Source organism: Peromyscus leucopus, chromosome 13 (genome assembly GCF_004664715.2).
Source record: "Peromyscus leucopus breed LL Stock chromosome 13, UCI_PerLeu_2.1, whole genome shotgun sequence".
Classification (NCBI taxonomy): Eukaryota; Metazoa; Chordata; class Mammalia; order Rodentia; family Cricetidae; genus Peromyscus; species Peromyscus leucopus.
In genome coordinates, this window is record NC_051074.1 from 40,239,947 (window position 1) to 40,267,534 (window position 27,588).

At 44.5% G+C, this 27,588-nt stretch overlaps 1 protein-coding gene across 1 annotated transcript in view; it reads right to left on the reverse strand.

The window, feature by feature from the left end:
• LOC114693601 (X-ray repair cross-complementing protein 5-like) overlaps positions 1-25,893 on the reverse strand; it is a 43,759-nt gene extending 17,866 nt beyond the window's left edge. Inside the window, exons 1-2 of the mRNA XM_028870025.2 lie at positions 25,808-25,893; positions 23,355-23,424 (exon numbers count right to left, since the gene is read on the reverse strand). The gene's annotated coding sequence lies outside the window, so the exon portion shown is untranslated. The remainder of the gene's footprint in view (positions 1-23,354; positions 23,425-25,807) is intronic.
• Positions 25,894-27,588: the final 1,695 nt, after the last annotated feature.

Consider the following 27,588-nt stretch of genomic DNA (forward strand, 5'->3'; position numbering starts at 1 on the left):
TAAGTTGAAGGTAAACACCTTCCATTTGGGGACTGTACTGTCTACTGGGGAAAATAATATATACAATAATAATAATAGTAATAGTAATAATGGGGTGTAAATATGAAGAGGACTATGAATGTTGTGAAAATGTTAACTTACCTGAAAACTTGTGTATGAGGCTGAATTTTTTCAAATTCTTGGTGATTACAGAAGGTATCATCAGTGAACATGGTTCTTAACTGAGCGATGAAAAGCAGAAGTTGGCTTTCTTCCAACAGAGCCCAGGGAGATGCCTCAGTCAGAGTACTTACCACGTGAGCACAAAGACGTGAGTTCAGCTCCCCAGCACCCCAGTAAATAGAGGATCCTCAGGGCATCCTGGGTAGCTACTCTAGCCTAATTAGACTGGCAGGTTCCGGGCTCAGTGAGAGACACTATCTCAGAACATAAGGTGAAAAGTGATGGAGAACGACACCCAAAGCTAACCTCTGGCCTCTATACACACATGTCCACATGTGTAACACACACACATCCACAGGTATACACACCCCTATGTCCATATGTATACACACACACATCTACATGTATACACACACACACACATCCACAGGTATACACACCCATATGTCCATATGTATACACACACATCTACATGTATACACACACACACACACCACACACACACACACACACACACCACGGAGGGAGGGGGAAGAGAGATGGAATAACCCTAAGTCTGAAGAATTGAGGTGGGGAATGCCCAGAGTGAGTGGACAAGGGTAAGGGGAGAGAAAGGACTTAGACAGAGGAACAGGAGGGAGGAAGTCTGTTCAAGAGTCTGCACGTGTGAGGAGGGTGGGGCTTGACTCCTGAGAGAGAGCAGAAGAAGGAAGGGTCCAAGGCCTTGGAAATGACAATATTTAAAGATGGACGGAGGAATGAGAGCTGCAGCTGCCAAGAAGGAATAGTCAGGAGGAACATAAAAACCAGGACTTGGATCGTAGACATTAACAGAAGAAATAAAGAAGAAAGATGTCCGTGTCTAAACTACTACATAAAGGCTATGAAAGGGCCAGCGAGATGGCTCAGTGGGTAAGGGTGCTTGCCACCAAGCCGGATGAGCCGAGTTCAATCCCTGGAGTCCAAGTGATGAAAAGACAGAGTCCATTTCTCCAAGTTGTTCCTACATGAGCACCACAGTGTGCTGCCCCAGAATGCCACACACAAAACGAAGGGGGGGGTGGAACTACAAAGAAACACATGTTAAAACACCAAGGACTGGGGGATAAGACTTATGGCATCTAGTTCACGAGTAAACAATGCAGACAGGTACTGAAGCGTTTCACAAAAACCACAGCCTCCCTACCCGTTTTATCCTGAAATATGAAAGAATTCACCATACACAGAGAGAGACAGACAGAGACAGAGAGACAGAGACAGAGAGACAGAGACAGAGAGAGACACTCTGAGAGAGACAAAGAGAGAGAGAGAAAGAGGAGAGAGAGAGAGAGAGAGAGAGCAGTTTAGAGAAAATACTCAAACTAAGCGAATATCAAAGCCGACTCTCCACTTGTAATGGTGGCATGGTGAAGAAGATGAAGACGTCTCAACACCCAGTTTCTAGTTGAGATTGAAGTCCTCAGGATCTGTGAACATATGCAGATCTAGTCTTTCACGTGTACCTGTCTGACTGCCTTTTCCTTTCCACAGGACTCAGGAACTCGGGCAAATAAACCCAGCAGCCTTCCAACAAACCCGGTGAACACAGGGAGCTGCATTCTGTCCTTCTGGAAGCAGGCAGTCACAAGCCAGTGCCTCTGGCCCCATTCTGAATTCTGCCCCTTTACCTAGACCATTTTGTGGTTCACTGACTATAACGAATCATTTAGCACCAGGGCATAGGTGGGATTGATAATGCCTTACATACTGAATATTAGGGAGAGCTGAGAACCAGATCTGGGGCTTGTCCCATTTCCCTGCCATCTTTTTAAACAGTAAAATCAAGAAATGACAAACTTTCCTTCCTAGCTGGTTGACGCTTTGGCTCCTCTGTCCTGCTGTATGAAAGAAATGGCTGATCACCAGGTGCTTTTCTCTGCTTCTCCAGCAGCTACAGAGCTAAGAGACAGTCTTCATACTCAGTAAGTCACAGACCCAACTATAAACGCACTAAAATGTTCAGAATTAGACAATGACTCAGTAATACTTATTAGTAGCTAATATAAAAAATGGCCATTGGAAGGACCATCCATTTTAGGAGACTACAGATGGCGAAGGGCCTTCATTATCTTAGGGAGGCTTCAAAGATATCTATTCTTGATTCAGGTTGTATATGGGCTTAATATAGTGTCATAGCTGGGGCTTCTATTGCTACAATGAAACATCACAACCAAAAAGCAAATTGGGGGAGAAAGGGTTTATTTGGCTTACAATTCAGCATTGCTGTTCATCACTGAAGGAAGTCAGGACAGGAACTCAAACAGCACAGGATCCTAGAGGCAGGAGCTGATGCAGAGGTCATGGAGGGGTGCTGCTTACTGGCTTACTTCCCATGGTTTGCTCAGCCTGCTTTCTTATAGATCCCAGGACCATCTGCCCAGGGATAGCACCATCCACCATGGGCTGGGCCCTCCCCCATGGATCACTAAATGAGAAAACACCTTACAGCTGGATCTCATGGCGGCATTTGCTCAACAGAGGCTCCTTCCTCTGATGACTCCAGCTTGTGTCAAGTTGATACACACAATCAGCCAGTACATATTGCAATACAGAATCTTGTTCATATGTGAAATGAGCCTCAATATTATCATGCATTTATGTCATATTCAAAGGATACCCAGACTCAGAAGTGTTCCATCAGAGGAAAACAGCAGACTTTTCTTGTTTTATCTGAAATCCATGCCCTCCCTCTAAAGAAAACATTGGACACCAGCCCAAGTCCTACAAGACAGACTAGACTACCTTCCTTCTCAGTGCGTGGTATCAAGGGCCAAGACACGTGGGGCCATAACATACTCTGTCTCTTCCATTTACTCACTACCTATGATCTACGAAGGCGTTTTCACTTCAAATGAAAGAAGGTAACTATGGGTTTTTCCTCTTACCTAACAGAGAAAAAAAGGCAACAGACTCATTCACCTGTCAAATATCACATATAACAAATGCTGAAGGCATCCTGAATGACTTCATTGAGCCCAAGCATCATTCAGGATGTCTCCCGATTGAATTCTCTTTACTGCTTCAATGCCGTATGGGAAGTTTACTTATTGCTCATTTTGCAGTTATCAGTGGTTAAGTCTTTTTTTTTTTTTTTTTTTTTTTTTGAGACAGGGTTTCTCTGTGTAGTTTTGGTGCCTGTCCTGAATCTTGCTCTGTAGACCAGGCTGGCCTCAAACTCACAGAGATCCGCCTGCCTCTGCCTCCAGTGCTGGATTAAAGGCCTGTGCCACTGCCACCTGGCTGGTTAAGTCATTTTTAAATGGTAAGAACAGATTTATATTCCTAATGATAATTGTATCTTAGTTTTTAAAACTTACAAGGCAACAATAAAAATTTTAGTGTTTAAATCAAATAAACATAATGTTGGGCCACTCATTTTTAGCAGAATAAAAAGGAGTAATGCTCATCAGTAGACAAAACTCCAGGCAAGGAGTCAGTCACCAATTAAACCCACACGTAAATTACAACCCCGCTTTCAGCCAGACAGTTGGACGGGATATGTGCTTGGTAACAAAAGGGAGTCCATGGTGCCGGTTTAAACACAGGCAGCTAAAATGAGTCGGATCACAAAAGGGCTCCCCTTTTTGTCTCTCTTTAGGGTGTGAATCGGCTGCCGTGGGTAGAGCTTGTGAGTCTATCAGCCGGGGGAAAGAAGTCCCTGGAAACGTTTAACACAGGACATGGAAACGCAAGCAGTCGTTACTCTCATGATGAAGAGCTATGCCGTCAACTGAGAATGTCCTGTAAGGCAGCACACAGCGTCGGCGGCAGGAGAACTTCAGCACCTTGTGCCTTGTGACAAGAAGAACAGAGCATGGGAGGGAACCAGAGCCGGGGACCTGCCCTGCAGGAGGCCAAGTCACAAAGGACCAGAGATGCGGATGAACACAGAAGAGGACATCCTCTCCCACTGCTCCTTCCTTTCCCTCGACATACCTTCCGCCAGCTTCCTGCCAGAATCTCCCTCTGACTGAACCCCGCACCAGTCTGTAGACCTGGGGAAACGGCAGGGCCACCCCAGCCTTCCCCGTCCCTTAACCACCCAGTGCACACGGGGTAGAGTGAGGTGGTATGGAAGGGTCACCTGCTACACACCTCATCATGCATTCACCAAAAAGACCCCTCATTGTTTGAACTGGACATTTCCAGGAGAACCAGATGTCAACAAGACATTGTTTGACATACATAACAAAGGAAGAACAGCATTTGCTGCATTTTCTCTTGGCTTCCTAGTGAAGTGGGACACAAGAAAACCCAATTAAGGGACTGAAAAGATTCCCCAGCATATCTGAAGCTTTTTTTGTAAACTTCACTCTACAAAAACAGAGCCACGTAAAAACAGCTCGTTTTACTAATTGTAACACCTTTAGCTAAGTGGCATACATTTCCTTTTTCTCCAGGTTTAACACGGGAAACAGCAGCAGTCACCCACCACACCACCTCATGGCCCTGGAAACAGACAGAAGAGCCTAGAAGCAGCTGACTGACTTCCCACTGGACCCAGACAAAGCACAAAAAGGAGGTATTTCAAGTATTTCTTTTTAAATGACAAAAGACAGGCTGATTTGTTTCTTAACCTGAGATTCCAAGAAGCTTTCCTTGGATGTCTGTGCACCTGGCTCTCATACTCCTGTGAGAGTTTGTATAATCTCCAGGGAATATTCTTATTGGAGAAAGAGAAATCAGATGACACCGAACTACAAAAAGCATCAATTTTATGAGCCTGAAAATGGCCTTTCAAATTGCCTGTTCAAGCAGCAGAAGACAGAGCTTGCCCTTTGCCTCTTGTGTCCTTTGTCCCTGAGGAACTGCTCTTCGGGACTCAGCCTCATCATCCTTCAGTTAGCACAGGGGCGTGGCTTCCTTGTAGGAAGACTAAAAAGGCCAACAGGTACGCCAGGCTCTCCACCGCCATCACACTATGTGTGCCGGGTAGCAGGGGAAGCTGAACTAAGAATACGAAGTGCTGACCACCTCAAGAGAAGAGGTGCAGCCCTGGATTATATTATTATTATCATTATCATCATCATCCTCACTATTATCATCATCCTCATCCTCATCCTCATCCCCATCTCTTTCCAATAAGTGAAAAACTCAATTACGATCTCCCATCTAAGCTCCACAAGTTCCATCACAGCCCATTTTTTCATGCTTAACGATTTTCTCATTAAATGCAGTAATTTCTTACAAATTACACTAATAAAAGCAAGTCCTGCTGGGTGTTTCCTCCCTTTTTAAATGCTGTCTTTTCATTGATGTGTTAAATTAAAACCCCAGGCACAAGGAGCAAAGTAAATCCAAAGTCTTCATTGTCGGGGTCTATTCCTAAGGACTATAAGATCTCTCTTGTTTTTTTGTTTTTATTTGTGCTAACTGTCGGTCCTACTTCTGTAGCTGCAAGAAAGGAGGATACTGAAGGCTTCTTGACTTTAGTTTACTGTAGAATTAAAAAAAAAATAGCGTGAGCTAAGTAAAAACTAGAAAAATGGCATCTAGTTGGGTCACTGGCTGTAAACTCACCACATGTGAAAAAGCATGACAATATATCATTTTAAAACCTGGGAGGATAATATTTATCTTAAACAGTTTGGTTATAAGACCAGATCTCTTCCCAGGGCAGGTGGCAAATTTTAAATTTCATGATCAATGGATTAACTCCACAGAATTTTATGATCTTGCAATTTTTTTTTCATTAAAAACACATATGTTAAACATTAAAAGCCCATTAACATTTCCCACAGAGCCTAAAGGTCATCAATTAATACAAGAAACACAGCAGTGAAATACAGAACAAAGAACATCCTCTCTCTAAAATGATTCATTTTCTCTAGCTCTAGAAAAAAAGAAGGAATATATTTGAAGCAAAAAAAGTCACATCATGCTAACATATGAAAGAGACCAAAGGAGGGACTTTCTCATTAAAGAAGGAAGAGATTTCTTTGGCTCGTTTATGTAAAGTATACGCCATATGTTTATGTACTGTATATGCCATCCTCCTGAAGGATGGACTGGGCTTGGGGTGAGAGGCAGGAAGGGAAGAGAAAGATGGGTTCCACAAGATGCCAAGGTCCTAGAACTCTAACACTTGGCAAAAGTTACTGAAGTAAGAGATATGGAGGAACTAAGAGCCTTGCCATCTTGATTTGACCCTATTCCAGACGGGCAGTAAGAAGAGAGAGGATGCAAGATGGCAGTGTTTTGTAGTAACTGCGTCATACCTGAGTACGATGCTGATGTCACCACCTAGTGCAGGGATTAAACTGAAGGAACCAAGCAGCCATAGTAAGAGCACAGCCAAGAGGAAACAGTCTGAACACAAGAGCCCAATCTGGCAATGGGATCCAATTGAAACTCGGTGATTGAATGAAAGTGAAATTCCTGTATCAGTTGAGGATGTACAGTGAGTGATGAGTCACACTCCACACAGGCAGGCACCAGCTGAAGATGCTTCTGTGCACACTAGAGGCAGAGGCAGCACCCTGTTTACACAATGCATCAAGAATTTGAGTCGTTCTTGAAATATCAGTACTAGACATTTTAGAACAACCAAACTCTGCATAAATCCTCTACGACTCCACATTAACACCCTTGGTTAATGCAGCACCTCTCCTTAAGAACCTTCGGATCTCCTTTTTCTCCCATTTACATTTTTCCTCTCTTGTTTAATGAAGAAAGTTTAAAATTTAGAGTTCAAATGCTAGAAATGCTATATTTCTCTATGTGGTAGCTAATCTCCTTTGCCAATTCTTCTAGACTTGGAATCACCTAGAAGACAGATATCTGGGTGTGTGGTTGAGGGAGTTTCAAGAGTTTAACTGAGAAAGGAAGAGCCACCTTCAGTGTAGGTTGTTGTTGTAGTGGTTTGGGTATGGATGGCCCCCATCGCTTCGTACATGTGAATGCTTGGTAACGAGGAAGTGGCACTATCAGGAGGGTGGCCTTTGTGGAGGAAGTGCGTGACTAGGGGTGGGCTTTGAGGTTTTCAATGCTCAAGCCAGACCCAGTGTCTGTCTGTCTGTCTGTCGTCGTCGCCCCCCCCCCCCCCCGTGCTGATCAGGATGTAGGACTCTCAGTTCCCTCTCCAGCACCAGGTCTGCCTGTGTGTAGCCACGCTTCCCGCCATGACTACAATGGACTGAACCTCCGAACTGTAAGCCAGTCCCAATGAAACGTTTTCCTTTATGAAAGTTGCCTGGTCATGGTGTCTCTTCACAGCAATAGAACACTGACTAAGACAAGCCCCGTGGACTGGGTCCTAGACTGAAAACAAGCCGAGCCCCAGCATTCACCTCTCCCTGATTCCTGGCTGTGGCTGCGGCGTGGGCAGCGGCCTCACACCCTGTCACCGTGTTTTCCCTGCTACTCTGGACGGCCTCCCTGCAAACCGTGCGCCAGAATAAAGATGCTGTTGTCAGGGACTGTGTCCCAGCCACGAGGAAAGGAACTCGGTTATTACAGTTCTTCTTTCATAGGTCTTGGATTTCATAGGGAATTGATGGAAAGAACCAAAGGAAAAAATTGCATTGCAACTCAAAGATTCAAATTCCTGTTACCTCCAAGCTCTCTCTGGTCTATTAAAGTTAACAACAGAAACAAAGTGACTCACCACGAGCTGGCAATATGCAGAGAACATAAGAAAATACAGAAGACACTCTGTCTCACCAATGGTGGACTAATTATATTACCGTGAAAATAAAGTATACTATAAGAAAATGATGACTAGGCATTGCTTCCTACAGGTTCTTAATTCACAGGCATTTTCTGAGTAAGTCTGGGGAAGAGCAAAGATAACTTTTTTTTTTTTTTTTTTCTAGAATAGCATGAGCAAAGCATAGAGAGGGAAGGAATCCACGGGATACTGTTTGGTTTGAGGTCAGGGTTCACAGAAGAGACCACGAGAACGATGGGCCAGGAGCGGCAGCCTGGGACCAGACCGCAGCAAGTCTTAGATGGCGGACTGATTTCAAAGACACGAGGCGTGATTAAAAAGGGCTGACCCACATACTCTAAGCTAAATCTGCACAAACACATGGGCCAGACTGAAAATAAGAACTCTATGGATAATTAATATAGGATGCTGGAACTGACCAGTGGTGGAATAATGACGGCTTGAAATAGCACCGTGGTTGTCAGGATGGAAAGGGAGCTGTGAGAACGAATTTAGAAATGAAGGGAATTGAGAACGGCTACAAAGTGGTCTGAAACGGTCGTCGGCAATAGAGGGACAAAAATAACAGACACAGCAATAGATGATTGGGGGGAACCTGGAGCGGGTCACCCCTAGGCTGCAGTGTCACGGGGGACACTTCTTTGCCCTCTTCACTACCTTTTAGGACCTAACCTTCGATTCTTCCTCAAACTGCTGTTCTCGGGCGCCTGGACTCATCCAGTCCGTCTTCCCTCCTACCACTCAAAGGCTCGCCTGCACTCCCCCACTACTGAAGGACGGCACCGTCTCAAGCCTTTATAGGTCATTTCTGTTGGGGACTCCCTCAGAAGTACTTAAGTCAAGCTCTGGGTCGCCAACTTAATACGCGGCTCCCTTCTCATCAACAGCAATTCCTTCTAGATCCTCAAGTCAAAAATCTTGAGAGTCACTCTTGATCTCTTTCGTTCCCCCAGACCCGACCAGCATTACTGTCCGCTGTACTTGCGTGTGACTCGTCTCACGAAGCCTTGCTCCCTCCGCCCTGAGGTTTAACCCAGTAACCTTCTAGTTATCTGCCTGTCATGTCTACCCTGCTCACTGAGGCAGAAGACAGAAGCCAATCAGATTGCCTTCTCCTCATCACCTTTCAGTGGTTTCCCATTTCACAGAGAGTACACGATCTGAAGATCCAGTGCTCTCTGATGTGTGCCCAGCTACTGCTCTGATCCCTTCTCCTACTCCTGTCCTCCAGGAACCATGACGGCTTCCCCGGAGGGGAGCCATGCAAATCCTGCTTCAAAGGAACATGGGGCTCCTGCCTGCAAACTCACACCACAGATACTCGCTGGACTCTTTTTCCCACAACAGCGAGGCCTTCTCTGGTCCTTCAGATAAAAGCACAAGTCTCTTACCCCAGAACAACCAGGCCTACCGCTCTGTTTAATTTCTCTTTATAGTGCTGTAATCAATTGTGTAGTGTTCTCCCAAAATTCATGTCCTTTTTAGAATCTTACAATGTGACTTACTTGGAAATAAGACCCTTGCAGACATAATCAATATGAGGACACTAGAATGGGTTTGAATCTATGACTGGCCTCCTTATAAAGCAACAGCAAATTTAGACACAAATACATATGGAGAACTCCGTATGAGGAGGAGGCAGAGATCTCACTCATACACCACAAGCCAAGAACACCAAGGATTGCCAGATGTCACCAAAAGCGACACAGGAGCCACTAAAACACATTCTCCCTCAAACGAAACCAGATCTGCCAAACTTTGACTTTAGGCTCCCAGTCTCCAGAATGAGGAGATCAATCTTATTGCTTTTTTTTTTTTTTTATCAGTACATTATTTACAACACTCGAGTATCCAAGAATGGATCTACAACACAACTCCTGTGCCTAAGGCTCAGGGATCATTCCTGAAGAGGAGACAGAAAGGCTGTAAGGGCCAGAGGGACAGGAAGTTTGCTGTGAGATGTGTCCCCTAAAAATAGAGAAACTATACAAGGACAAACAGTCTTCCCCAGGGAAGAGCACACAACTCATTATCCAATACTAAATGATCAACCCTAAAAACACACATATGAGTCACAGCAAACAGGCTGAGCAGGTTGTATTTATACATGCATATGCATGCACAACAACAATGAAAGAAAAAAAGGCCATTGATTTGAAACAAACTTCTGCCACTCAGTTGGCCCTATTCTGCTCCGGGGGCCCTAGGAAACTACTAAGTACTTATCACTACTGGGCATGTGTAGTACTTTATTTGCTATCTGTATATGTCTGGCTATCATAACTGGCTCACAGAAGACATTCAACAAACCTTTGCTAGATTCACAAACAAATGATCCAAGTCTCATTGTTTGATCCTCTGAAGCCACATGGGATGAAGATGCCTTCTTGGAGTTCCTTTCATTTAAAATAGCACACTGTGTATTTGGTGCTTGCCATTCACTTAAGGAAATGGAGAGCCGAGAATTCTTTTACCACGTCTCCTTTAATTTACAGAAATGGAAACAGTTTCAATGAAACTCTATGGAATAGGAAAATCCACCAAGAATAAGCTACATAAGAGACTATATGGAAATACAGGTGAGGAGACATGACCAATATGATCACAATTACATATACACACACTGTCTTTGTTCCTTTTCCTGTTGCTGTGATGAATTACCCCGGCAAAACCAAGTTGAGGGGAAAAGGATCTATTTTGCTCACAGTTCAGGTTACAATCCTTCACAGTATGGAAGTCAAGGCTATAAGAACTTGAAGCAGTAAGTGACATCACATCCACACTCAAGAGCATTCGTACTTGTCTTTGGCCAGCTTGCTTCACTCTTACACAGTCCAGAACTCTCAGTATAGGGAATGGTGCCACCCACAGTGGGCAAGTCTTCCCGCCTAGTTAACATAGTCAAGATAATCCTCACAGACTTACCAACAGACCAACCTAAGCTAAACAATCTCTTATTGAGACTCCTCTCACAACTAACTCCAGACTGTCTCACAGTTATCTAGACCTCCAAACCAGGGAATCCAATACCCTCTTCTGACCTCCACAGGTACCAGGCACACTTGTGGTAATACAGCCTAAATTATTCCATACGTCTTTTCTCACACACATACAGGAAAAACATTTATACAAATGAAATTTTAAAAATATTTTTAAATTTTAACATATATTACCTCATTAATATGACCAATTTTTATTTTATATGTCAATTCAAAAATCATTTTTAATTTTATTTATTTATGGTTGTCCTTTGTTTTCTTTTTTTTTTTTCTTTTGGCCTCCATGTATGTATGTGTACCTTGTGCCTGCCTGATGCCCACGAAGACCAGACGAGTGCCCAGCTCTAGGGGATCTGACGCTCTTTTCTGGTCTCTGCGGGGATCTACTTTTACACGCATGGGATTCACACAGAGACACATACATATTAAGTAAAAAAAAAAAAAAATTTCAATGAATTTTTAAAAATAGATTGAAGAGAAATGGAACAAATTATGGGATAATACAGCCTAGATTATTCTATATTTTCTTTTCAGTACATAAGACGAATAAATTGAAAATAAACATGAGCTTGATAGGAATGGCACAAGAGAAGAAACAAATGAGAGGCACAGCAAACCTACACATTTTGCCAATCTCTAAACACTGGCTAAGACCCGACACACTGAAGTATCTACCATCGCCACTTCTCTGTCCATTTCCCACAAGTAATGACCTTTATGCGCAGACAGATTCTGAAATCTGTGTGATGTCTGCTACCCTAAGTGACCTCATCCCTTAACAATATGAATGAATGAATTCTCGTGAAGTAGAGAGTTCTAAAAACAAGAATAACCTTGTAACATGTCTATCTAAGTTTATTTTTCTACAAACACCCTGTCTTACCTGAGCTGACCATGTTTTCTTTTTTGTACCGCGAAGAAACCCACTTCAGCCTCTTAGTAAGTGAGGCGAGACAGAGATTACAAAGGCCTCACTAGCTCGAAAGCTCTCGAGGTGAATAACTTTCAATACCCAACACTTCACGGAAAGCACTAGACAGAAAATCAACCAAGACATGCATCTGCACAAATGATCAGCCAAACGGCCACTTCTGGGGCCCTTCAGCTCTCAGCAGCAGAATGCACAATGCACACTCCTTGTAGGCCAAAGGGAACGTGTCAGGACAGGCTATATGTTAGTCCATAAGGCATCTCCACAAAAGGCCTAGCACCATTCCAAACGCTTTCTAATCATGTCAGAATTCAATTCAAAATGAACAGAAAGTTGGCAAGTTCTCGACATTTGAAAGTTTTAAAATATATTTCTTGCTTGGCAGAGTGGCAAGTGCCTGTAATCCCAGAACTTGGGAGGCTGAAGGAAAAGGAATGTGAGTTCAAGGCCAGACTAGTACATAGGATGTAGTAGGTTCAAGGTCAGCCTGAACTACATAGTGAGACCTTGATTCAAAAAGCAAAACCAAACAAATAAAACATACAGTTTTAGATAACCCAAGGGTCAAAAAAGATCATGAAAGATACTAGAAATGTTTGAATTGAATAAAAATAAGTACACAACACAGGACAATTTAGGATGTGCAACTAAAGAACTGTCTGGATAGTATGAATGTATAGGTGTAAATGCCTATATTTAAAAAAAAAAAAAAAAGAGGTTTTAGGGGCTGGGCAAATTGCTTAGTAAGTTGATGGTGTTTGCTGTGCAAACCTAAGTGTGACTCCCAGAATCCACGTGAACAGGGCAGGAAGGATGTCATGTTATGCACTTGGGATCCCTGCTCAGGGAGGTAGTCTGGTGGGTCACTAGAGCTTGCTGACCAGCCAGCCCAGGGAACTTAGGGAACTCCAAACCACTGAGAGGTCCAGTCTTCAAAACCAAGATGGATACTGCCATGGCCCTCGGCTGCCATGGCCCTCGGCTGCCTCCCAGAGGTTAAAGGTAAGTCCCTATTGCTGAAGACACCATCACTTAGGACACAGGACCAGAGATCTGAGATGGATCTGATCTGAAAGCCTACTCCCTGAGCATACTGCTCTTCCAAAGGACCTGAGTTCAGTCACATCAGGTGGCTCACATCTTCCTATAACTCTAGCTCCAGGGGTTCCAAAGCCATCTTCTGGCCTCTGTGGGCACCCACACACATCACACACACACACACACACACACACACACACACACACACACACACTTAAAAATAAAAAATAGCTTTTTAAAAAGACAAGCCACAGACAATATATTTGCAAACCATATGTGGTGAAGAACTGGACCGGAACATACACATCTTACTGCATCTCAGTAAAACAAACCAGTTAAAAGTCATCCAAAAACTGGAATGCAAGTTCACCCACAAAAGAGAGACAAGTAGTTTACAAACAGACACATTCAAACCATAAGGAAAGACCCCAACAGAAGACAACATTGGTTATCAAATATCTAAAGAAACTGAAATACGTTTTTGCATGTGGGGATGGTATGATAGGCTTCTTTTCACGAGTCTGGCTGCTTCTGGAAAATTAAAATGGGGGTCAGTGAGATGGCTCATTGGGTAGAACTGCCTGACAACTTGGGTTCAATCCCTGGAGGCCACAGTGGAAGGAAAAGAACAGCCTCTTCTGACCTCCATACATGGCATGTGGCCAGTATGCACACACTCATGCACACACATGTACACACACTATAATGATAACAACAACAATAATAATAATACATTTTAATTTTTTTGCCAAAAAGTTAAACATGCACAAACCACACTTCCATACAGACACCAGCACAGCACTATCTGAAACAGCCCCAACTGGAAACAATCCAAGTGTCCATCATCTTGGCGAACGGATAAATAAAACGTGGTATTACTGAACAGGTAAGCAGGTAAAAGATAAGGTTCTGGATTCATTGTTTTACCCAGGAATAAGCAGTCTGCTGAAACACAGGAGATCAACTCCTGCTATACATTGCAATGTGGACAACCTCAAAACATGACCAGTGAAAAGCTGAATGCCAAAGACTGCACTGGATGGTTCCATTTAGATTTTTCTAGAAAAAGCAAACCTGCAGTGACAAGAAGTAGTTGCTCACAGTGGGATGAGAAGCAAGAACTGACTACAGGCAGACAGGAGGACGTTCTGGGGACACAGAAATGTTCTTTCACTGGACTGCAGGGTCACAACACTGCTCTGTGACAAGTAAAAGCTCCCCAAAAACGTACTTACAAGGAAACTTCACACCAGAAACACTTACTTCGATAAAGCAGTGTGAGTAAGGACAACTTGTGAGGAGACTTCTAGAGCTCTACCTCAGTGGGGAAACACTACACATCTCCACTATGGAATGGCTACCGAAGCTCGGCTGGAAAATCAGCCCCGACGTACACAAAAGACTGCAGGCAACGACAGCACACAGCTCTCCAGGAAGAACGGCTCGTTCCATAAGAGTCTGTTTTTCTGCTGTATTCCACAGCCATCTCCGCTGACAACATTCCTAATCCCTGCTGAAACGCTTCTCTGTGTGAATCAAACCCCCTTCCCACTACCCGGCCAAAGAAGCGAGTGTGCCATTTTTAGTTTTAAGCTCTACGTGGCCACGCGCGCGGACCTCAGGGGGACTCACTGTACCAATTACACTTGCCTTTTCTTCCTGCGTCAGCGTATTTTTGGCCTTGGGCTTGCAATCTGAGAGGAGAGGACCACACATTTTTATTACATTTAAGTGAGACTCCAAGCTGTTTCTCGGCGCCTCTCCACACATTTCAGCTGATTAGTGCCTATTTCAACAAAAGTCTGACATCCTTTCCTAAACATCTTAATTGGTTAAGAGCTTCTGTCGTTTGCCACCAGCAGTCCCTTTAAGTCATTGATTAGAGCAGTTTGCACATCAGCACAATCCGAAGTCAGTTCCTTTTTCAGGCGCCTGGGCCTGAGAAGCCATCTTTAAGACGGCCCAATTCAAGCACCCAGCACAGTGCTCTGCATGACAATGATCTATCACGCAAGGAAGGTTCAGGATCTATAGACGGCAGAGGGGAGAAACCAAACTGCCATGAGTAAGTACCTCACTGCTTCCTGTCTTGTAAATCGTATCACATGCATTTACTGCAAGTGCAAGCTGACTGACACATCCTTCCTCCTACAAAGTCTGCGTGTCCTCGGGGCCACCCGTGAGCACTGTGCCCTGTCTTGCTGGTGGCAGAGGTCACCAGTGCTAGCTGGTGGTTCAGCGTGTAAAAGGAATGTCTGAGGGGACTCTGGCCTCTTCTAGTTATCTGTGCAGGGAAGTCAAGAATAAGATCCACGCTTGGGGAACTGGAGAGATGGCTCAGCTGTTAAGAGCACTGATTCTTCTTCCAAAAGACCTAGGTTCCATTCCCAGCACCCATGTGGCAGCTCACCACTGCCTGTGACTCCAGTTCCAGGGGATCTCATGGCCTCTCCTGACCTTCACAGGCACTACACACAAGGTGCACAGACACACATGCACATAAAATATGCATATACATTAAAAAAAAAAATTGTTACATTTTCAGCCAGAGGAAAGGGTGTCTTTCTCACTTCCAATGTAAAATGGAAACAACAACATCAGAACAAACCTATTCAGGGAGTTCTAGGTAAGTCACTTTACAGCACTGCGTGAGGAAACAGAACCATCAGAGACAGGATCGCTGCGGGACGTTACATACAAACTTCCTGTAATGCTCTGAAGCGAAAGCTACGTGCTCACTTTGAATGCAGGCATCAGAGTGCCTGGTCATTTTTATGCTACGGGCATCTCTCTTTCTTAAGGGACAGCCAGGACATTCTCCAAGAGCCATACGCTCTACTTAGAGATTTTCTCATTCACAGAGTAGCAGGGACGAATTTAAGAATTTTAGAAGCCGAGAATGTGTGGAAGCCTTTTAGGAGTTGTTGAAATGTGAAAATGCATTCAGACATACACACATACACACACACACACATATATGGGGAGTGTGTGTGTGTGCACATGTTCATGGGTGGAAGTGTAGGCATGTGTGTTGTGTTGTATATGTGTATACGTGTGTGTACACTAATACATAGAGGCCAGAGGTCAACATTAGTGTCTTCTTCATTCACTCTCCACCTTACTTTTAATTTATTTTTAGTATTAGTGTGCATGTGTATGTGTGTGTGCATATATGTGTGTGTGTGTGTGTGTGTATGTGTGTGTGTGTGTGTGTGTGTGTACACACTAACACATAGAGGCCAGAGGTCAACATTAGTGTCTTCTTCATTCACTCTCCACCTTACTTTTAATTTATTTTTTAATATTAGTGTGCAGGTATATGTGTGTGTGCATATGTGTGTGTGTGTGTGTGTGTGTGTGTGTGTGTGTGTGCGTGCGCGCACACACGCGCGCACAAGACCACACATGCATATAGAGGTCAGAGGACAACTTAGTGTGGTTCCCTTCTCCCACCTTTATGCGGGTTCCAGAGATCAAACTCAGACCATGAGGTTTGCATGTAGGTACTTACCACTGAACCATCTTGCCAGGCCTTCTCTCCTAGAACCTGGAGCTCACCAATTTGCTGAGGTTGGCTAGCCAATGAACTCCAAGCATCACTCGTCTATACCCCCCAGGGGGTTACAAGCATGCCTGGCTGGTAACCACGGCTGGCTGGTTTTTTACATGAGTGCCAGGCATCTGGACTCCGGTCCTATCGCTTGCCTGGCAGGCACTTCCCAGCTAAGCCGTGAGTCCAGCCCCTGAAAACACTCTCACGACGGTCACATGCGCACGATGGTCTTTAGTTCCCATATAATGTCATTTCTAGTTTCTCTTTTCATCTTTATTTCACATTTCATTTTAATTATCTGGCTGATAAGTTTTATTACACTAAAATGTACACTTCAGGGTAGTGGTGTGTGCCAGTTTAAGCTACCGAGGGCCTAAACTGACTCTCGGGAACTGGGTACAGTGTCTTCCACACATTTGCAGTCATCTGCAGAAAGCCATCCTAACAATTCTGGGCCTCTCTCCACCAATGTGGAAGACGACTCCAAGGGCCACTGATGTGTAATTACTGTGTCAAATAGTAACACATCTCTTCCGCGGGTCCTTCAGGTTCCAAATAGCCTTTTATGTTCGAGTAAGATGACATGTCCTGATAAATGATGCATGAAATAAGCCTGATACTCAAGTTCTGACTTAACAATTTAAATCAAGTCAAAAAAGAAGCGAGTGAAAATATTTAATAAAAAACATAAATTATAGTCTACACCCCAAGAGTTGGCAATTATGTGTTCTCTTCCTCATGACTATATGCATCAGTGCTACTTTGGGAAAGGAATAAAAAAGTATGTCAAACTTTTTTTAAAAAAAAAATTTATGGATCTGAAGATGTTTACAAGCTAATCAGTGTATTTAATATATATATATAAAGATGTTCAAATATTTGGCAGAATTTTTTTCTTAAATTGACAAGTTCTGTGTTGATAAAGGCCACATTTTTTGGATGTTTTGGTTTTTTTGTTTGTTTTGTTTTGTTTTTCAAGACAGAGGTTCTCTGTGTAACAGTCCTGGCTGTCCTGGAACTCACTGAGATCCGCCTGCCTCTACCGCCTGAGTGCTGGGATTAAAAGCATACCCCACCACCACTGCCAGCATCCACATTTTAATCTAATCTTTATCTGGACAAACTCTGACAGATTATCTAATTCATACTCAGAATTATATATATCAGGGCAAACTACAAAAGAAACACAGAGAGACAGAGGCAGAGAAAGAGACAGATAGAGAGAGACAGGGAGAGAGAGGGGGGGAGAGGGAGAGGGAGGAGAGGAAGGGAGGGAGAGACTCTTCTAAATGACAAGGCTCAAAACTCTACATTTCAGAATTGACTCATGGCAGAAGAGTCACATATTTATATCATAGGTTTCTGTGAAAATGGGACAGAGCTCTATCATCTGAAAACAGAATGGGAAAACACACCTACTGGGCTTTGACGAATAATATAATTTCATTACCATTTAATTACAGCCGGTTTTACCTAGCGCTGGAAGAACTTGGAAAAACGAATTTTAAAAAACATCTCTTAAAATTTAAAAAAAAAATGTTTTTGAAGAAAAAGGAACAGAGGGAGGGGGAGGGGAAGCCTCTGGAGCCACAGAACAGACTGAGCGCCCTCTACCCAGTGGACACGGCGTATTGCTCCTCACTTGCACATAAAGCCAACGTCCAACAAACACGGAGGACGGGTCTGCACCCTTCCCACCGGGGACGGCCTGACACTTTTTTTTTTTTTTTAAGCCGTCACATTCACGAAAATTCAAATTGGTAGACCGGAGTTCCAGTTCCCTGTCACTATGCACAAGTCTAATATAAAACAGACCCTATAATCTACGTGGCAAAAACAAGACCCATGACTAAGGACGTCACCTCATTATAAAGTAACTTATGTTCCATCCGATCAGCTGCTTCCACATGTCCATCTTGTCCAGCGGGAGCAGCCTAGCTCTTTTACGTAATGCCCCATGCCCAGATGGAATTATCAGTTCCAACGTCTCTCCATCACACAGGCATGGGAGGAATGACTAAAGCTGTGTGGCTATTCTTCCTCCTCTGTCTTGCTGTCCACCCTTAGACCGTGTTAGCGTTCTTAAGTAAGTAGCGAAAGTATTAGAAGTCCGTGGTGCTCTTCAGGAGCCCTACTAATGGCCGGGTAGAGAAAGACATTCAAACAAGAGGACAGATTTGGTTTGGGGAACCTCGGAGAACTCTGTGAAACCACAGTCACAGGTAATAGACCACAGGTGCTGACAACAGTCCCCTCATGAACGGCATGAATGAACAGGGAAGTGAGCTGACTTTCACAACGGAAGGATGTTATTATGCATGTGGTCCCAGTCCAGAACTTCTACCCTGTAACTGTGGTGACAGACTGCCAGGGCTGGCAGGAAGAAGGGACTTACTAGAAAGCTCCCTGGGAGAGTATCAACAACAGCCCCCGGAAGGCCCAGCAGCCTGGAGTGCTTCTATCTCCTCTCTGCCAATGTGATTAAAACAGGAGTCCCCGTCCCCTCCCGCTGAACACCGAGGACAGGGAAATGTGCCGCTGCCCACTGCGGACTGCTCATCTCAGGAGATGGTAATATTTAAGGACTCCGTGCACCTATGCCTCTTAATACCAGTGGGTGATACGGTCAGTTCTACCTAAGTGATATTACCAACGATCTGCTGTTGGTCAAACTTCTGTCCAGTCCCTCAGAAAAACAGACGAGAAAAAGGGGAAAGACTTCATCCTCCCTTCCCCAGACAGAGGTCTCTCGCAGGGATAAAGCAGATCGCTACCTAGGAGGGTGCTTAAACTCTGGAGAGGAGAGTACGCTTTGCTTCCACAGACAAGGCCATGTGAGCTTGGGATCATAAGGGCTTTGGTAGAGAGACGCCCAGGCAGAAGAACAAAAGCAAGACCAGAAATGAGCAGACGAAACTTGCGCAGTGGAAAGCCGGAGTGGGAGGAACAGAAGGGAAGCAGGAGAGAGGCACAGAGCCCTCGTGTTAACAAGCCGGGTCCTCCTCCGCCGACAGCGCGATGCCAAGTCTAGGTTGGTGACAGCCCGTGGGGAGCTGTGACTCACCCAACCCTAAGTGGAAGCACAGAGGACATCCACTACCACAAGAGTGGCAGTGTCACGTTCAAAGTACAACAGCAGTCTGCCCATCAAAAGGCCGTCACTGGGCACCAGGCTGGAGAGCTGGGACACAGTACGGCGGCGGGAAAGGGGCCATCGAAACGGCTTAGCAGGGAAAACCGCTTGCCACCAAACCTGATGACCTGGGCGGGACCCTGGAGCCCCACGTGGTAGAAGGAGAAAACTGCTGCAAATTGTCTTCACACACACACACACACAACCACACACATATACACACATCGCACACACACAAAACATACACACACACCACACATATACACACACACATACACATACCACACATACACACACACACACACACACACACACACACACACACACACACACACCACAAGTGCACACACACAATTTAAAAATTAAATGTGGGGAAAGAGGTTGTTAGGAAACAGGGAAACCATCTGCTAAATAGAAAAATTCAGAATGTGAATGAGGCTTATGTTCAAATCCCCGTGTGGTTTTTAGAGAAGTCTATCTCTTCCAGTTTTACATTGTTTTTCATCAGCAAAATGGATATAACCACACCTCTTATGACCTAGATGCCATGTGGTCTATTTGCCTTGTTATTTTTAAAAGACGGATTCAAACCCCTAATTCTGTGGCTCGGGGGAACCATGTTTTCCTAAGGCTGGATGAATTCTCAGGAAGGTTCTCTCTTGTGTTCTCATCAGACTTTGGTCTCTTACACTCTCAGAAGACCTCTGCCGGGTGGAAGTAATTCCAGACACCTGACTGCCTCTTCTCAAGCATCCCCCAGTACAGTACCAACCCAGCATGGCCAGAGTTTTTACCATGTGGGTTTTGTGGTTATCACTTGGGGACTCATGGGGAAAAACGTAGGTGTGCCCAGGGATTAATTCACTCCCTTTCCTGTCCCTCTTCCCTTTCCTCACCCTCCTCCCCTGAACCAGCTCTGGGTTTCCTATCTTCTAAGGGGCCATGATGTTTCCTTCTTCTCAAGCCTTAGCAATGACTGATGACCAAGCCTAGGACAAGGATTCACTCTCTGCCCTGAACACCTGCCCAAGTGTTTCCTGAATGAAAACAACCCTCTCAGAGACTCACAATTAAAGCTCTAACATTTCTCCACTTCCTCACTGTGACTTTGCAGGATTGCTATGCGGGGTAACGGAAGCACTAGAGTAACTTGCTAGCATGATGCGCTGCACACAGCAGACGCCAAGGAACTGGAAGGTGTCACATGGTGCTGTTCATACCAACGTTTAGTCCCTGTGGAGACCATCCTACATGAATCCGGAAGACCAACCACTTCCAGAGGAGGCCACTGGCCACAGACTGGCCACAGTAATTGACAACAAGCCAGTAAAAGCTAAGATCTCCATCTTTCTCTACAGAGACAATAAAATGCCAGGAATGTTGGCATACTTCTTTAATAGCGACACCTGGGAGGCAGAGGCAGGCGCATCTCTGTGAGTCAGAGGCCAGCCTGGTCTAGAGAGTGACTTCCAGGCCAGAGAGGGTTACACAGTGAGATACTGTCTCAAAAGACAAAGAAACTATATATGTGACTGCCGGCAGGGTCCTTTGATTTCTCTGCCCTCTTCCAAACACGAAGTCACTATAAAAGTCTCCAGTGCTGATGTCAATTCATGAAAGAAACCATTTCAAACAAGCAAGCAAGCAAGCAAACAGTCTAGCAATCTCTCTGCCTCGGCCTGCCAGGCCCTGGGATTCCAGGCTCAGGGACAGACGAAGCCTGAGTCACTGCTTCCGCCTGATATCCTCCTGAAACTGTCATCTAGAGTTCCAGACTTCCTTCTGTTTAGATGAAGGGTGTGGGGGTTTGAATGGAATTGGCCCCCATAATCTCATAGGGAGTGGCACTACTAGGAGGTGTGGCCTCTTGGAGGAAGTGTGTGACTGTGGAGGCCAGCTTGGGGTTTCCTATGCTCAGGATACCGCCCAATGTCTCAGTCGACTTCCTGTTGCCTGCAAGATGTAGGACTCTCAGCTACATCTGCCTGCACACTGCCATGCTCCCTGCAATGACGATAATAGACTGAGCCTCCGAAACTGTAAGCGAGTCACCCCAATTAAATGTTTTCTTTGTAAGAGTTTCCATGGTCATGGTGTCTCTTCACAGCAATAAAAACCCTAAGTCAGAGGGTTTTGTGTTTTGTTTGTTTGTTGTTTTTGAGACAGGGTTTCTCTGTGTGGCCCTGGCTGTCCTGGATCTCACTCTGTAGACCAGGCTGGCCTCGAACTCACAGAGATCCACCTGCCTCTGCCTCCAGAGTTCTTGGATTAAAGGTGTGAGGCACCAGGCCCAGTTAGGTAAAGTTTTCTTTTGTCTTACAACTCAAAGGCTCTTCCTATATAGTAACACTTAACAGAACAAAAGCCTCTTCCTCCATCTCAAACATGGAACATACACAGGCAATTTCTGTCTGCAGATTATCATGACCACAAAGCTGGTCTCTGTCAGGAAATGACCATGAACTTGGCCTTTGCTGTTCCTGCCAATAGGATGTGACCTGGTGACAGGTCATGCTCTCTGAGCCTTCATACATTAAGCTTGTTTCTGGGCGAGTGCACAGCAAGTCCAGGCATCTTGTCAGACCCCAGGTTATCCACCTACGCTTGGGAGCAGTGTTCAGTGGTATCTAAGGGTCAGTTTTCCACTGCAAAGCCGCACACTGGAAGGGAAATTTCTACACATACACGAAGATAAACACACAGAGAAAAGGCACCAGAAACAGCCTGACTCTGGGTAGCAAAAATGAATGTCCACAGAGAATGTAAAAACAGGCTTCCCAACTCCATCTGCTGTTGCCTTTCAAAGTGTAAGTTATGGTGATATTTTATTTGTACTGAAATGTGATTTTATTTGTATGTTAATAAATAAACTTGCCTGGGGGTCAGAGCTAATAGCAAGCCATAGCAGAAGCTGGGCGGTGATGGCGCACGCCTTTAATCCCAGCACTTGGGAGGCAGACCAGGTGGATCTCTGTGAGTTCAAGGATACAGCCAGCATGGAGACACACAACTTTAATCTCAATACCAACCTGGAAAACCTGGAGGTCTGTATAGATGGGCAGTGACAAAGAGGTCATGTGGTTGGGTTTTCAACCAATGAGAAGACAGAATAGAAAGTCAATATAAAGGACAAACACACAGGATGTAGGTCTCTTGCTGAGAAGGACAGCAGCGGCAGTGAAGGGTAAGGATTTTAGCTCTTAGTTACTGCTCTGACCTCTTGGGCTTTCATCTCTGCATTGGCTCTGTATTTCTTATTTAACAAGACGGTTACATCTACAGTAAGTGACCCTGAATAGGAGTGTAATCAAGTGACTATCACTGGTCACTGACCCGCCACCCACCTCTGTAAACAATTTTGATATTAGACACAACCTAAATGGAATTATAGGTTCTCTACAACAAGGAAAGGGAGAACAAGGTCACGTGAGAAGGATCTAGTCTAGAAACACCAGCAGAGGCCTTCTAAGAATACACAGATGGGTCCTATATATATTCTTGGGAGTGGAGCAAGAATTGTGTCTCAGAAAACAAGATGGGATCAATCTCACTCACAGGACACCAAGAACTTTAAGGTGGAAATAAAAGTCCCACGGTTCTGAGCCCGGCACCACAGTTCCATCTTCGCTTGGGCGGATCTGTGCTGTGCTGACCACCCCAGCCTCCGACCCCAGTGTGCTCATAATGCCAACTCAGGAAGCCCTGTCAAGCAGCACAGATCTGTCAGAGAAGATGGGTGCTGAGAAAACACTGCAAGGAGACACCAGCGCTCCTAATGCAGACTTGAAACCACTTTCTCTTGGACACCAAGTGAGCGGCATGCCACTTACCTTCCTCAAAGCTGGCAATCTTCTGTCTCACTAGAACACGGAAGTTTTCAACAGGATTCACACTTCCGACCTAGAGCAGACCAGAGACAACACACCCGCAGGTCACTTCTCATTTTTGGCAATATTCCACATCTTAGTTTCGCTCCGGTTGCGGTGATCAAACACCCCGACAAGGACAACTTCCGGGAGGAAGTGTTGACTTTACTCAGGTTCCAGGTTCCAGTCCATCACATCCGGGAAGTCACAGGGGGAGAACCCAAGGGAGTCTGGTCATAGCATTCCATAACAGAAGAGAGAGCAGTGGATGGATGCACAGTAGTGCTCAGCTGGCTCTTCCAACCTATCAAGTTCAGAATCCCCTTCCTAGGAAATGGTGCCGCTACTGCGGGCAGGTCTTCCCACCTCGAGTAAGCAGGATACTTCCCACAGACAGGCCACAGGTCAACCTCATCTAGACAACTTCTCTGCGCTCAATTCCCAGACGATTCTAATTATGTCAAGCTGACAGTTAGAACTAACCACCACACCTCAGGTAAGACAGTTGACTTAATGTAGTAAGTGAGCTCTTAAAACAAAAAGGAGGCCTTTCTGTCATCATGACATATTTCCAGGGTTCTGTTAGAAGCTACAAGATTCAGGGTGTGCAAAATGGCTCATTAGGTAAAGGTGCTTTGCTGCCAAGCTGATGCCTGAGTTCAATCCCCAGGATCCACATGATAGAAAGAGAAAACCAACTCCTGCAAAGTTTGTCTTACTTTTCTACATTCAACACACTCGTGGCAATGCAACTAGTGTGGCATGCATGCAAATATGTACACATACCAAAAAAAAAATAATGTTTAAAAAAAAGCCAGAAAATTCAAGCAGTCACACAGCTCCTGTCTATTTTCACTTGACTTTCTTTGTTCAAGGATAGACTATCTCCAGAGAGGCCAGGAGTAGTATAATCCATGCCACTAGCCAGCCCATTGAAGGCTTTAGTGCTAAAGACACCTGCACATTCTGATAACCAATTAGGAAAGGGAGGGTGTTGTCACGTGAGGTCGTGCTAAATAATTTTCCCATAATGATGACATGAGAAACAACAGCCAAATGATTGATCACTCAACTACTGGGGGGGGGGGGGGAAGCTACTACTGACCCTTTGACATTGAAGTTTAGTAGAATACATAAATATGCCATACTGACATATCTTTAAAAAAACCAGATCATATGTACAGAATGTACTGCAGTGCAACTCTTCTCCCTCTGTATGACACTTTCTGATCATGCTCTGTCTGCATTACATCTCACCCTAACGAGGCCTCTGTAGCACTTAGCTCCAAGAAGAGAAAACAAGGGTTCTGTGAATGCTGGGGGAAAAAAGTTCCTGTAACCTTACAAGAAAATGTATTATTTACTTTGCTTGGAATAGTATGTAGGAAAGTGCTCAGAGCATGAGATCATGACTTCTTAATACTCAAAAGATTCCCACAAGTCCAACACATGTTCAGACATCTGATTTTTCTGGCACCTTTCTGTTTTGAACTTTGCTAACTGGGGAATGCTAAGATCTGTCGACTCAAAACAAAGGCTGCATCTATGAAGGTATACGCATCAAGTTCCAAAACCTTCTCATTCAAATGAAGCTCTCAGTATCAAAGGGATTTGATTTGCAAAGTCCTAACTTGCAAATTCTGTTTTTGGAGAGTATTTCTGTGGGGTTTGTTAGGCTTGTTTTTATTATTTTTTAAATCATTATGTATCTGTATGTGGGTCTGTGCACACGAGTGCAGGTGCAGTGAAGGTCAGAGGGTTTGGCTCCTGAGCTGGAGATACAGGGGTTATGAGCCATCCCATGTGAGTATTAGGAACAGAATGTGGGGCCAGGGTGGTGGTGGTGCACGCTTTATCCCAGCACTCGGAGGAGAGGCAGGCAGATCTCTGTGAGTTCGAGCCAGCCTGGTCTCCAAAGCGAGTTCCAGGAAAGGCGCAAAGCGACAAAGAGAAACCCTGTCTCAAAAAAAACAAAAACAAAAAAAAAAAGAAATGTGGTATTCTTAACCCTCAGAGCAGCTCTCCAGCCTCTGATGTTTGGAAACAGGACACTAACTTCAGTTTTATGTATTTAGGGGATAAGAGCCAAGATCATTAACCATCTCTTCCTTATTCTGCATATTTACTAAGTGGAAAACTGCAAATGAAGCCAGTAAGAAAATTGTGCCAAAGTGCTACCACTGAGGCACTCTGTGATGGACATCTCATTCAGAGAGAGCTCTGTTTACTATGATCGGAACAGACAGTATGTATGTCATTCACTATTATTAACTACTTTCCAGGAGAAAGGAAGAACATGGGGTGGGTGTATACGGTTGTATGCAGAGAGGACCAGAGCAGTGGTATGTCAGCAGCTCATAAGCCCAAGCTTGGCCTTCCTGAAGGGGGAGGGAGGGACACTGGAAAGCTCAGTTTACCTTGGTGACATTCCCTTCAGCCAGGCTGGAGACACTGATGTGAATTTCTTCTTTCTCAGTCTTACATTTTTAGCAGCAGGCCCTTCTTCGTGAACTAGAAAGGAAGGAAACGGATAAGTTTTTCCCCCTATAGCAAAATAAACAAAACAAAATACGTGCAGTAGTTTGGTTTGCTCTTTGTGGGGCCACACCAGCTGCCAAAAAAAAAAAAAAAAAAAAAAAAATCAACAAGAGGCTCTATTCTCTAATTATGCATGCCCAGCCTTAGCTTGGCTTAGTTTCCTGCCAGCTTTCTTACTTTAAATTATTCCATCTATCTTTTGCCTCTGGGCTCTTCAATTTTCTATCCTGTTCTTACCTTTCCTTTGTTTCTTACTCCGTGGCTTGCTTGTTAGCGTGGGTTGTGGCCCTGGAGTTCCTCCTCCTCTCTGGCTCCTAGATCTCCTCCATCTCGTTCTCTTTTCTTCTCTCTCCACCACAATTTTCATCCTCTTACATATATTTCTTCTTGCCTGCCGAGCCCCGCCTATCCTTTCTCCTTGCCTTGCTATTTTGGCCATCCACGTTCGTTTTTATTAAACCATCAGGTTTTACGACAGCCCACAAGTAACACGCTTTCACGAAGTTAAACAAATGCCCCAACATTAAACGAAAGTAACACACCTACTAAAATAAATATACCTACTCATGATACAGTCCTTAACGATATTTTATGTTGGAAAGTATAAAGTTGCTTTTCAAGCACCTAACGTAACAAGCACAACATTCAGACAGTCCATCTGAACAGCAGGCCTCCTCTCCCAGTCCTGGCCCTCGAAGAGTGGCAAGACCATACATAGAGTATACGCACGGCAACCCTTTACTACGGCACGTGGGGCTGTAATGTTGCCACAGAGGTATCCAGGGGCCGCGATATGGCTCAGGCCGCCCCGCTGCATCAACAATAGTGCGAAGCATACTAAGTACGAACATTCCCCAGCCATTGTGTAAGAAATTCTCTCGCAGGAAACTCAAATAAACCAATGCCTAATTGTAAAAGAAGCCGTGAGTACATAGTGGCCAACACAGGTACGGGAAGCTGAGAGAGGTACACATGGATGCTAGAAGACACTACCATCTGCTCTTGGCATATGACGTATGACATCCTAACAGAGTTTACCACAAGTAACACTTAATAAAGACAAACACATTTCGCATAACTTGTTATTCTCCTAGAATGTAACGAGTACGACAGACACGAAATTAGGTCTTTAGGAAAGAGACTCTCATGGCGCTGGTTCTGGAGGCTGGTAGACACAGTGCAGGATGGTGAGCTATAAATTACAAACACCAAAAATCTGGCATCCCCAGAAGTTCTCTCTCCCTTGTACTAACCGATGGGTACAGTACTTTGAAGACTAGTAGATGTGCACCAATTCATATTTTACGAATCGTGTCAACCAAACCTTAGACAATCCAACAAGTTACATACCTCCAAGATCAAAAGACAAGCGAGTTTTCGTATAATGGAGTCTTAGAGTTGAATTGCATTTATATTGTTGCTATATTATTGGACAAGAGACAGAGAAGATGAAAGCGCATTGTAGCAAATGTAGCAGTAAATCTTTGGCGGCCAGATCTGTTACAAACAATCGGAATACCCATAATAAGAATTCCTACACTTTCAGAAAGGAACTTATAATTTCTCGACCATGCTTACTCCTTTTCTTAAGGGGCCTAATGAGGATATATTTATGACTATTGCTATTTGGGCCAAAAGGTGCTTACGACAAAGTCCAACA